Genomic DNA, 11,967 nt, shown 5'->3' with positions numbered 1-11,967 from the left:
AGATCAGGCCGCTATTGCGAAGCGGAGTATATGGATAGTACGTCGAAACTCAATGAAAGCAGGCTACCCAAAATAACTGCACTCTCCAGCAATCTCACAGGCGATGCCATAATCGATGCAGAGCATGAGCATGCCATGAATGTCTGGCGGGAATGCACTGCGGATAGTTTCGAGAAATTCTGGAGTCTATGCATGACCACATATTTTCTGGATCCCATCTTTTATTACATGGCACCCGGGTTGTCCTGGGACACAATGCTCAAAAAACGAAGTGGAACATCGAATCATTGACCAATGCTGACATGCTTCTTTTCTTTGAGCGAGGGATCCATGGGATACTTTGCCAATGTGTCCACAGGCATGCCAAGGCAAATAACCCATGAATGGGTGACAGGTTGAACGCATCCCTTGATTTGAGGTACATGATATACTTGGACGTCAATAACTTATACGGGCATGCAATGCAACAATCGCTGCTGATAGGTGGGTTTGAATGGGTGCCCGAAGAAAAATGCAGGGGATTAGGTGGAAAAATCATGGTGGATATGGCGGCTGATTCTGATGTAGGATATGTGGTGGAGGCAGAACTCACACATTCTATTAGTTTGCTTGATGTGCACGCCGATTTGCTGCTGTGTCCAAAGCATCTAGTCCTGTGAGGATGCTCCACCCCAAAACTGATGACAACACTGTGCAATAAGTGGAGATACATTATTCATTATCATAATCTCTAGCGGTGACTCAGCTTTGGGATGGAGCTAGTTAGAATTACCCGATCTACCTCCATCAAGCAGTCCCCCCTGGTTGAAGGATTATATTCGTTTGAATACGAGACAGAGAGCTTCTGTGACATGTGACTCTGAGAAAGATTTTTATAAATTAATGAATAATTCAGTTTTCAATAAAACAATGGAGAATTTGAGGAAACGACGTGAAATTTTGATTAGAACCGAATGGAATGGGTGTTATGGTGTACGAAAATGCATTACCCGACCAAATTTTAGCGGGTCACCATATTCAATAAGAACTTTGTTGCTGTGGAGATAGGGAAGACTGCAGTAGAGTCTATGAAACCTAGCCGGCCGCGGTGGTCTAGTGGTTCTAGGCGCGCAGTCCGGAACCGCGGGACTGCTACGGTCGCAGGTTCGAATCCTGCCTCGGGCATGGATGTGTGTGATGTCCTTAGGTTAGGTAGGTTTAAGTAGTTCTAAGTTCTAGGGGACTGATGACCACAGAAGTTACGTCCCATAGTGCTCAGAGCCATTTTTTTCTATGAAACCTATTTACGTAGGGATGTGCATACTAGACACATCCAAACTACACATGTACTGCTTTCATTATTAGTTTGCAATCCGTATGAGGTAATGAGATACCACAGTAATGAATTCGACACGTACTCATATATGGCCGATAATCCTTATGGTATTGTTCCATAGAACAAGAAAGTTATCACCCATATGAAACATGAGGCGAATGGATTGCCAGTTGTGGAATTCGTAGGTCTGCGATCAAAAATGTTTACGTATCGCACATTGGAAGGTGCCACTCAGAGGCAAGCTAAGGATGTGCATTGAATGGCATCAAGAGCTCTCTCTATCGAGGACTATTTGCAGTGCCTCTATGGCAGTGTTAGCAGTGCTGCACTACAGCTGTCGGATATGGTACAGCAAACTAGTATTCTATCAAGACGATTCGAGATGTACACTGTGCTGCATCCTAAAATCTACCTGTCACCTCGCCTCATGATAGTAAAAGGGTCATTTGTGATGATGGGACTGAAACAGTTCCGTACCCACACTACTCACTTCTGGCGAGAGAAAGGATGAGGGACTCTGATGGAGTGAGAGGGAGAGAATGAGTGAGGGGGAGAGGGGGGAGAGAGGGAGGGAGAGAGAGGGAGAGGGGGAGAGAGAGAGGGAGAGAGAGAGAGAGAGAGAGAGAGAGAGAGAGAGAGAGAGAGAGAATAGTGTCTGCAGAGTAGCAGTATGACTCTTTTATCATAGTGTAAGTAATTTCTGACGTGTGTTTGTGTGTGTGTGTGTGTGTGTGTGTGTTTTTGTAAATATTTACATGCACTATGTACTTGTGTATAGATACATACGCAGACCAGACATGAAAAACAAAAGATTAAAAGAAGATAAAAATTTATGTGTATATGCTCACAATTAGTATGAGAAAAACGTTGAAAAAGTTTTAAAAAAGCGTAAGCAAAAAGAGATTTATATTTATCAAAAGAAGCAAAAATAGAATAAAAATATTTGTATATTTATGTATTGATGGTAGTCTATGTGTACACTGTGTACCCTGTAAATATACATCTACGCACGGTGTGCGTTTTGTAAATAGCATAGTTTTCAAGTTTCCATCCACTAGTAGCCATCCAAGCCAGATTAGATTTTTAAGTGTATGTACATCTAGATATGCCGGCCGGGGTGGCCGAGCGGTTCTAGGCGCTACAGTCTGGAACCGCGCGACCGCTACGGTCGCAGGTTCGAATCCTGCCTCGGGCATGGATGTGTGTGATGTCCTTAGTTTGGTTAGGTTTAAGTAGTTCTAAGTTCTAGGGCACTGATGACCTCAGATATTAAGTCCCATAGTGCTCAGAGCCATTTGAACCATTTGAACATCTAGATAGCACTATTATTGTTGTAAAAACACAGTTTCTAAGTGTGTACAGTCCATCAGAACTATTGTAAAAGCTATGCTACCGGGACGGTAGAATTTAGTAGTAAAAAAAGATATCCACATTAGATTTTAGCGTACATTTATATATCAGGAAAAAATTATAAATATTCTCATCCAATGCTACTGGAAAAAAGTGTAAAAAATCTCAACCAGTGTTACAGGATACAGTACTCCAAACACCTCTGCTTCCCACCCTCCTCCTCCTCCTCCTACTTCTTCTTCTTGTTTAGTGTACAACATGCAGCATTCATAACTCGCTTGAAACTCATCACTCCTAAACGCAACTTAATTATTTACACATGATTTTATGAGCTACAAATGCTGCAATGCGTTGACCTATACAAATATCATTTCTTCTGCTTATCGCCTTACCCTTATCAGCTAAAATCCTATCTGCAATGAGACGACTTGGGTGATCTTTATTTCTAGCGTATGCAATGTAGAGTTTTATAAACATTTCGTTGAGCAGATGAATTGCTTTAACACCTCGTGCCAAGCGTTTTTGAAGCTTTGTTCCAGGTCCACAGTAATTATATCGTGGAATGTGTAATTCCAGTGGCAGTTTGTTTAGAATACCACCACATCCTCTAAGGCGTCTTCTAGCATGCATGTTATTCTACCGTGGTGGTTGTGGAATGCGCACCTCGTTATACTGGATGAGTCACCTAACGTTACCGCTGGATATATTTCGTAAACCACATCAAATACTGACGCATCGATTCCACAGACCGAACGTGAGGAGAGGGGCTAGTGTAATTGGCTAATACAAACCATAAAAAAAATGCACGGAAGTATGTTTTTTAACACAAACCTGCGTTTTTTTAAACGGAACCCCGTTAGTTTTGTTAGCACATCTGAACATATAAACAAATACGTAATCAGTGCCGTTTGTTGCATTGTAAAATGTTAATTACATCCGGAGATATTGTAACCTGAAGTTGACGCTTGAGTACCACTCCCCCGCTGTTCGATCGTGTGTATCGGAGAGCGCCGAATTACGTAGGGATCCAAAGGGACCGGTGATGGACCTTAGGTACAGAAGAGACTGGAACAGCACATTACGTCCACATGCTAACACCTTTTTATTGGTCTTTCTCACTGACGCACATGTACATTACCATGAGGGGTGAGGTAATCGTACACACGTGGTTTCCGTTTTCAATTACGAAGTGGAATAGAGTGTGTCCCACTGGAAACGCGTCGACGTATGTGGTATCAGCACGATGGTGCACCTGCACATTCCGCAATTAACACTAGGCTGACCCTTGACAGGATGTCCGACGGGCGTTTCATAGGACGTGGAGGACGCATAAATTGGCCAGGTGATCTCACATCTCTGGACTTCTTTCTGTGGGGTACCTTAAAGGAGAATGTGTACCGTGATGTGCCTACAACCCCAGAGGATATGAAACAACGTACTGTGGCAGCCTGCGGCGACATTACACCAGATGTACTGCGCCGTGTACGACATTCATTACGCCAGAGATTGCAATTGTGTGCAGCAAATGATGGCCACCACATTGAACATCTATTGGCCTGCCACGTCGGGAGACACTCTATTCCACTCCGTAATTGAAAACGGAAACCACGTGTGTACGTGTACCTCACCCCTCATGGTAATGTACATGTGCGTCAGTGAAAAAGACCAATAAAAAGGTGTTAGCATGTGGACGTAATGTGCTGTTCCAGTCTCTTCTGTACATAACGTCCATCACCGTTCCATTTGGATCCCTACGTAATTCGGTGCTCTCCGATACACACGATCGAACAGCGGAGGAGTGGTACTCAAGCGTCAACTTTAGGTTACAATATCTCCGGATGTAATTAACATTTTACTATGCAACAAACGGCACTGATTACGTATTTGTTTAAATGTTCAGATGTGGTAACAAAACTAACGGGGTTCCATTTAAAAAAACGTAGGTTTGTGTTAAAAAACATACTTCCCTGCATTTTTTTATGGTTTGTATTAACCAGTTACACTAGCCCCTCACCTCACGTTCGGTCTGTGGAATCGATTCGTCAGTATTTGATGTGGTTTACGAAATATATCCAGCGGTAACGTTAGGTGACCCACCCTGTATAGCAAATCATTAGCACCAATCCAACAGTTTTGTTCTGCGGGAAACCAAGCCATTTGACTAGTGCTCTATTTTTAAGACGTTTTATGACTCTCTCCACGAGGGACACTCTGGTTCTGAGCTTTTCTGTAACTGAACACCTCAGTGTAGAAGCAATCTGCGGTTTCTTAACCTCTACTAACCTTCGAGATATAAGTTCTAGGATTCGTTCTTTGCATCTGTGAAACTGAAAATATTTCTGCTGACTAGTGTGGTAGGTAGGATTTCTCAAATGCTGTCTTCTGTTTTGAGATACCTACCAAATCACCCATACTAAACTTTTGTTTGCATGGATACAGCATTTTAATACGATAGTGCATGGTATCCATGAGTCCAATATCACAAACATTAATTGATCTCATTTTTACTGTGTTGTTTGGATTATACTGAGCAATTATTTATGTGAGGATATCTGTTCATTTGTATGATCCACGAAGATTAAAAAGCGTCCACATTTGACCTTTTATTGTTCTGTTCAGACGTTCCTCGATACTCGTCTTCAGGTGGGTGAATATTGAGTAGTGATGTATTCCGTATCGCTGCATCACGGGCATGAAACACCTGGTTGTCCAGGCATCGATTTGTCCCTGCCTGCAGCAAACACTGAAACGCATCCGCAACATTTCTTCCCAGTTTTGTTTTGACAGGTAATGTCCAGGCAAATTTGGAAATGTATAAATAACCATCAAAATACACTCCTGGAAACTGAAATAAGAACACCGTGAATTCATTGTCCCAGGAAGGGGAAACTTTATTGACACATTCCTGGGGTCAGATACATCACATGATCACACTGACAGAACCACAGGCACATAGACACAGGCAACAGAGCATGCACAATGTCGGCACTAGTACAGTGTATATCCACCTTTCGCAGCAATGCAGGCTGCTATTCTCCCATGGAGACGATCGTAGAGATGCTGGATGTAGTCCTGTGGAACGGCTTGCCATGCCATTTCCACCTGGCGCCTCAGTTGGACCAGCGTTCGTGCTGGACGTGCAGACCGCGTGAGACGACGCTTCATCCAGTCCCAAACATGCTCAATGGAGGACAGATCCGGAGATCTTGCTGGCCAGGGTAGTTCACTTACACCTTCTAGAGCACGTTGGGTGGCACGAGATACATGCGGACGTGCATTGTCCTGTTGGAACAGCAAGTTCCCTTTCCGGTCTAGGAATGGTAGAACGATGGGTTCGATGACGGTTTGGATGTACCGTGCACTATTCAGTGTCCCCTCGACGATCACCAGTGGTGTACGGCCAGTGTAGGAGATCGCTCCCCACACCATGATGCCGGGTGTTGGCCCTGTGTGCCTCGGTCGTATGCAGTCCTGATTGTGGCGCTCACCTGCACGGCGCCAAACACGCATACGACCATCATTGGCACCCAGGCAGAAGCGACTCTCATCGCTGAAGACGACACGTCTCCATTCGTCCCTCCATTCACGCCTGTCGCGACACCACTGGAGGCGGGCTGCACGATGTTGGGGCGTGAGCGGAAGACGGCCTAACGGTTTGCGGGACCGTAGCCCAGCTTCATGGAGACGGTTGCGAATGGTCCTCGCCGATACCCCAGGAGCAACAGTGTCCCTAATTTGCTGGGAAGTGGCGGTGCGGTCCCCTACGGCACTGCGTAGGATCCTACGGTCTTGGCGTGCATCCGTGCGTCGCTGCGGTCCGGTCCCGGGTCGACGGGCACGTGCACCTTCCGTCGACCACTGGCGACAACATCGATGTACTGTGGAGACCTCACGCCCCACGTGTTGGGCAATTCGGCGGTACGTCCACACGGCCTCCCGCATGCCCACTATACGCCCTCGCTCAAAGTCCGTCAACTGCACATACGGTTCACGTCCACGCTGTCGCGGCATGCTACCAGTGTTAAAGACTGCGATGGAGCTCCGTATGCCACGGCAAACTGGCTGACACTGACGGCGGCGGTGCACAAATGCTGCGCAGCTAGCGCCATTCGACGGCCAACACCGCGGTTTCTGGTGTGTCCACTGTGCCGTGCGTGTGATCATTGCTTGTACAGCCCTCTCGCAGTGTCCTGAGCAAGTATGGTGGGTCTGACACACCGGTGTCAATGTGTTCTTTTTTCCATTTCCAGGAGTGTATATTTGAATCCGGTATTCTCATCTCCAGCGAAAACGTATCACAGTACAAAATCTAATTGCTCTAAATTTCCTACAAAAATGTCCTCTTCATTTTTTCTGTTGGACTAATAGCATGCACGTAGTGAGTGAGAGAATATGAAAATTTCGCGCATGGTTTTGAAGGTCGTGTATAACACTGCGTGTTGCGTAAAACAACATAGGTAAGGGCACATGAATCACCATGTATATTATATTGCCTTGTTTATAGTGTAAATAAATATACTCATGTTCTACTCATTTATTGAATGGTCTCTACGATGTTCTCTTACAACTACGGACACAACAAAGAACAAGGCTGGACAAAGGATAAATCCACTGGATGTTGATTCCGTCTCTGGCATCCACAAAAGCCAAGAGGGCGACCCCGCAGCGTGGGTGGGAATTACAAGTTAGAAACCTCCAAATGGCAGAATCAGCCATCCAACAACAATGGAAATGTTATCCTCTGCAAAATCATATTCCCGCTACAAAGCGACTGAGATCCAGGACCCATCTCCTCACTCTCATCTTAGCTCTAACCAGTAGTCCTAACACACGTCGTATGGTTATGTACAAGAACATAGTTGCTCAGCAACAGCTTATTATTCGAACAGAAGTCTGCAGCTCGTGGTCAAGTGTCTAGAGTTACTACCTCTGGATCACGGGGTCCCGCGTTCGATTTCCGGCCGGGTCGGGAATTTTCTCCGCCCGGGAACTGGGCATTTGTGTTGTCCTCATCATTGCATCCTCATTCGGGAAGTGCCGAGATTGGAACTGGAAAGACTGGGAACTTGTACGGGTGCTGATGACCACTATGTTCAGCGCCCCACAAACCAACATCATCATCATCATCATCATCAAACAAAAGTTCCACCCCCTGTCTGTCAAGAGCCTTGGTCTATCTAAAGAGCATTATGATTTAGGAGACAATCTGGTCATCCGTCGCAGGTTGTTTGCAGATGATGCTGTCGTTTATCGTCTAGTAAAGCCATCAGAAGCTGAAAACCAATCGCGAAATGATTTAGATAAGATATCTCTATTGTGCGAAAATTAGCAATTGCCCCGCAGTAATGAAAACCGTGAACTCATCCGCAGGGTGATTACTCGATGAAGCAATCAAATCTAACGCCGTAAATTCAACTAAACACCTAGGAATTACAATTACCGACAACTGAAAATGGAATGAACACATAGAAAATGTTGTGGGAAAGGCGAACCAAAGTCTGCGTTTTCTTGGCAGGACACTTAGAAGATGCAATAGATTTACTAAAGAGAATGCCTACATTAAGCTTGTTCCTGCTCTTTTGGAGTACTGCTGCGGGGTGTGCGTTTCTTACCAGATAGGATTAATGGAGTCCACTGATAAGCCAAAACATTATGTTCATTGCCCACCAGGACGTTGGATGCCGCCTCGCGGCATTGCGGGCACGCGATGAAATAACAAAAGTATCAAAAGTATGTAAGCGGAGCAGACACGGAAGGGGGAACACTCTAGTTAAGATGTGGACTACAAATGAGGAAATCCATTGAGATAAGCGACTTTGACAAACGCCAGAATATTATTACACAGAGGCTATGAACGAGTACCTCTAAAACGGCGAAGCTGCTCGAATGTTCACGTGCTACTGTCGTAAGCGTCTACGGATAGAGGTAGGACAGTGAAACTATCACTAGACGCTAAATGGTTGGACGCCGACGACTCTTCACAGAATGTGGGGTTCAGAGGTTTGTCTGCTCTGTAAAGTAGAACAGATCTGTGGCATCTCTCCCGAAAGAGCACATTGCTGGATCACGCACAAGTGTTTCGGAGCACTATTCAATGTACATAGTTGAACATGGAGCTTCGCAGCAAACCACCCCTTCGTGTTCACATGTTGACCGGACGACATTATCAGTTACGACTGCAGTGGGCAAGGGACCATCGGGATTCGCCGTCGATCAATGGCAACGTGTCGACTCTTCGGGTGAATGACATTTTGGCTACACCAGGTCGATGGTCGTCTGCACAAACACCGTTATCGAAGTGAGCGGCGGCTCGAAACGTGCTGCGCGCTGAGGACGCAGGCTGGCGGGAGCAATGTTATGCTGTGGGAGACATTCTCCTGCTTGCATGGAACCTGTGGTAGTAACCGAAGACACGCTGACAGCTGCGAATCATTTGCACTCCTTCATGCTTGATGTGTTCCCCGACGGCGATGTCATCTTTCAGCAGTGTTATTGTCCGTGTGCTCGGAGCCAGAACCGTGCTAAAGTGGCTTGAGGGGCATTATAGCGAACTCACGTTGATGTCTCGGCGACCAAATTCTCTTGACGTACATCCTATGGAACACATTCGGCACGCTACTGCGCGCCATCACTACATTCACAAATCAGCGGCCCGTTATTTACGCGAATTACATGACCTGCGTGTAGACATCTAATGCCACATACCTCCACAAATCCACCAACAAACTGTCGGATCCCTGACAGGCAGACTCAGTGATGCATTTCGTACCAAAGACGGACACAAAAGCAAGCAGGTGATCATAATGTTTTCACTCGTCAGTGTACACTTGACAGCAAAAAAAGTGGGTCGAATACAACCAACATAACGTAGCTGTGTTGCAGGTCCTCTAAACACCAAAACCCCGTGGGGTACAGTCGTTTGACTACACACAATGGGTACCGCAAGAGACTACTAAGAGACCAAAGGTCTTTATGGCAGTCAGTCTAAGCGTCAACTAATATCGTCATACAAAAGGTATTAGAAAACACGTTCTTAGCGATGAGACAACCCATAACACTCATAAACTAACCTTCATTACAACATGTGACATTCCAAAAGTTCTGAGAAAACGGATTATTTTACATATATCGTACAGTAATCCTTAGTCAAAATTAAACACTTGAGACAATATATGGAGTTACAAAGCTGTACGGCAATTGGAAAAAAGTTTTTCGCTCTCTAAAAGGTTTTCCATCCACGAGCTGAAGGTCGCTCAACGGCAAGTGGCTCTGGAAACTGGATATTGGACGAATCAGTAGGAAAACGCGATTAGCGGCAACAAGCACTCTAAGGAAATCTCAACATTAACAGCGAATCACCAGTAATATCATTGTTCTCGTAACACATCAACAGCTACGTGTACACAAATTTGAACTTTAAATGACATGACCAACGTCGTCGTTCTGGACCAGGATTCAAACCCAGCACCTATAGCCATTGCTAACTAAGCTAAGCTTTGTTTGTGCCTTATTGAGACCGGATCACTAGGCATACAGAGACGTGAAGTATAGACGTTTGCACCAGTATCAGTTAGCAATTCAGATCCTGAAAATAAGCGACGAAAATGTTTGTGCTGAACTGGGAATCCTATCACAACAGTTACCGTCCTGGGAACTACCCCCAACGACGTTTAATATGGTGTCATTCACAAGGAACAAGGTATGCTCATGTTTAAAATTGAAATGCCATCATATAAAGCTTCTGACAGGGACGCAAACCTAGCACCTAATCAGATTGTTAACGAAGTACAGTCATGCTAAAAAGTATCCGAACGACCTGGATTGCATTTCGCCTGATTTCCATGCAACCCACATAACACAGCTGTCTAGCAGGTCCTCTGATCGCTCCTTGATACAGTCGTTTGACTATTGAAAATGGTTCCAACAAGTCACCACTAGAAAATACTGCCTCTGTATCGCAATAACTCAGGTTGTAAAGTAATACCACGATACTAAAAATATCAGGGAACACCTCATCACAGATAAGACTGTCCTTAATGCTTGTAAGCTCACATTTATTGCAATAACTGACATACCTGAAATGTTTGCACTCTCATTATTACGTCAGATAGGTAATGCACGTAGTAAGTTCGTCGTATTCATGATTCCCTCTTCAAAGTAACATACCGTACTTGTTATTTAAAACAAAATGTCATTACAAATTTACGTTATTCACGAGCAGCTAGTTGAGAATATGTATGAACTCCAAATGACACGACGAACCGACTCATTCTGCATATGGATAGAAACCCAGGTCATGCAAACTAAGATTTCGTGACTGACGGAAATTAACAGTCATTCCTGACTAAGCATAAAGAGAGTGATATACCTCGATTTTAGACAGTATCAGGTAACAAATATCAACTTTAAATTACATAACGTAAACATTTTTAACGGTCGCGAATTCCTACCAATCATCTATTAACGAACTACGAGAGATGTCAAATACTGCTTCTTCACATGAAACTTACTTGAAATGCAGTGAGGTAAAGCTTAGTGTTGGACAGGGATTCGAACCCAGAACCTAATCGGATTGTTATCGAAGCACAATCAACTTTGACATATCGGATTTTCTCGGCAGTAACTAGATGTATTAACTGAAATGACGAGACGAAACATTAATTTTTCCTTCCCAGGACTCCAACCCGGCACATATCGCTGTTATATTCTAGAGAAAAGGAACGTTAAGTATCAGTTTGTTACACCAGCAGCGACATGTGACCATGTGTGAACTAGAAATAATATGACGAAGTGTTCAGTGCTGACTGAGAACCGAACCCCACACATATCGTTGTTGACTACACACAAAGAGACGTCAGCTACTGAATTTTTCTCCACCAGCAGCTCGGAATAACATCCCTGAACTTACAGTGATCTCGCAAATAGTTCTGTGTCTGACTGGGAGTCAAAATCGTCAGATATCGTCAGTGTTGACAACGAATGAGAATGCATTAAAAAAAAAAATTATTATCCACCAGCAGATAGGTGTTCTCATGCTAGAGCTTGATAATACATAGTGAAAAGTTTAGTGCCGGGCCAGGATTCCAACCCATTCATGCGCAATATGTGGAGATATTGAGGAATCTGCAGTTTTGAACAAACAACAAGTTATAGTCGAGCTGTATTGTCACGAAGGGATCAAATTCCGCGTTAAGGGCGATCTGAGTTGCATTCCCAGTTCAGAACCAATTTTATCGACATACGGAAGCTCAAATAAAAGATGGAATAAGTGTCCTGTGACCATACACAGGGTTTGTTTCGTC

The sequence above is a fragment of the Schistocerca cancellata genome, chromosome 4 (genome assembly GCF_023864275.1).
Source record: "Schistocerca cancellata isolate TAMUIC-IGC-003103 chromosome 4, iqSchCanc2.1, whole genome shotgun sequence".
Lineage (NCBI taxonomy): Eukaryota > Metazoa > Arthropoda > Insecta > Orthoptera > Acrididae > Schistocerca > Schistocerca cancellata.
Note: the sequence above shows the minus strand (reverse complement) of the source record.